The sequence below is a fragment of the Palaemon carinicauda genome, chromosome 39 (assembly GCF_036898095.1).
Source record: "Palaemon carinicauda isolate YSFRI2023 chromosome 39, ASM3689809v2, whole genome shotgun sequence".
Lineage (NCBI taxonomy): Eukaryota > Metazoa > Arthropoda > Malacostraca > Decapoda > Palaemonidae > Palaemon > Palaemon carinicauda.
Genome location: NC_090763.1, coordinates 7119270 through 7120838, shown reverse-complemented (window position 1 = coordinate 7120838; position 1569 = coordinate 7119270). Strand labels below are relative to the sequence as shown.

General features: G+C 41.6%; 1 pseudogene; it reads left to right on the top strand.

Annotated features, from left to right (window-relative positions):
• Positions 1-813, top strand: part of LOC137630986 (uncharacterized) — a 1439-nt pseudogene extending 626 nt beyond the window's left edge.
• The last annotated feature ends 756 nt before the right edge of the window (positions 814-1569 follow it).

The following is a 1569-nucleotide window of genomic DNA, read 5'->3' as shown; positions in this document are numbered from 1 at the left end:
TATATATATATATATATATATGGCAATAATTTTATTACTGAATGCGTAACAGTTTTTTGTTATAAAATAATGATCCTTCCAGGCAGCAGCTATCTGCGTGTTGGCCCTTGGCGCCAACGCCCAGGTTGGGCCTTCAGGAATCGTCAGCCCTGATGGTGTCAATACCCAGTTCTCCCACGACTTTGCAAACAACATCGTCGTAGTCGGACCCTCTGGCATCGTAACAAAATCAGGAGCCAACCGTCAGCTCACCCACGGAGAAGCCACCCTCAATGCCGCTGTTCCGGCAGCCCCAATTCCAGTTGCCCAGTTCCTCAGCAGCCCAAGAGGAGTCGTTGGACACTCTGGAATCGTCAGAGCCGATGGTAACAACGTCCAGTTCACTCACGACCAGGCCAACAACATCGTCTTGGTCGGACCGTCTGGAATCGTCACTAAGGACGGATCCAACATCCAGCTCAACCGATGACCTCCAGTTTGCTCACCGTGGCAAGCGCGCTCTTATTGGGACCCTCTGGAATGATCACTGATGATGGCACTCCCATCCAGTTCAGAACCCCTGGAGCCACCATCCTTCTGGACGGTCCCTCTGGATACGTCATGTCTGACGGTACTCTCGTCCAGAAGCGTTCCAAGAGATCCCTAGAAGGAGCCCTCGTTGGACCTTCTGGAATCATCACAAAATCCGGTCAGCTCATCCAGCTGGAACATGGTGCTTCAATTGTTCATGCTGGTCCTTCTGGTATCGTTTTCTCTAACGGCAGAAACATCCAATTTCAATAATTACTGGGGATAGAAATTGTTATTTTAGGATTAAGAGTTTATTAAATATAAATTTTAAACTAACGATTGTTTCTTAATCGTGCCGACAAAATTTTATCTTGAAATAAATTTTCCTTCAATGAAAATACTTCTATTCAGAAATACACAAGGAAAGACAAAACGTGTTAATAGATTTAATCTATTTATTTTTACATTACTTACAAATGCTGTAATTGTTGTCACATAATTTGAACCCACTGATTCTATACAGAGTTGTTACAGAATTTGAACACATTGACCTCATGCTAAGTTGTAGAATTTGAACGCTCTGACTTCATGCTGAGTTGTTACAGAATTTGAACAACTTCATGGTGAGTTGTTACAGAATTTTAACACATTGACCTCATGCTAAGTTGTAGAATTTGAACGCTCTGACTTCATGCTGAGTTGTTACAGAATTTGAACAACTTCATGGTGAGTTGTTACAGAATTTTAACACATTGACCTTCTGCTGAGTTGTTACAGAATTTGAACGCACTTACTTCATGGTGAGTTGTTACAAAATTTGAACAAACTTAGGGCTACTTATTGCTTAGGTATTACAGAATTTGAACGCACAATCTTCATGGTGAGCTGTTACAAAATTTGAACCCACTGACTCTATACGGAGTTGTTACATAACTTCAACACATTGACCTCATGCTAGGTTACAGAATTGTAACGTACTCACTTCTTGCTGAGTTGTTACAGAATTTGAACGCTCTAACTTTATGGTAACTTGTTACATAATTTGAACGCTCTGATTTC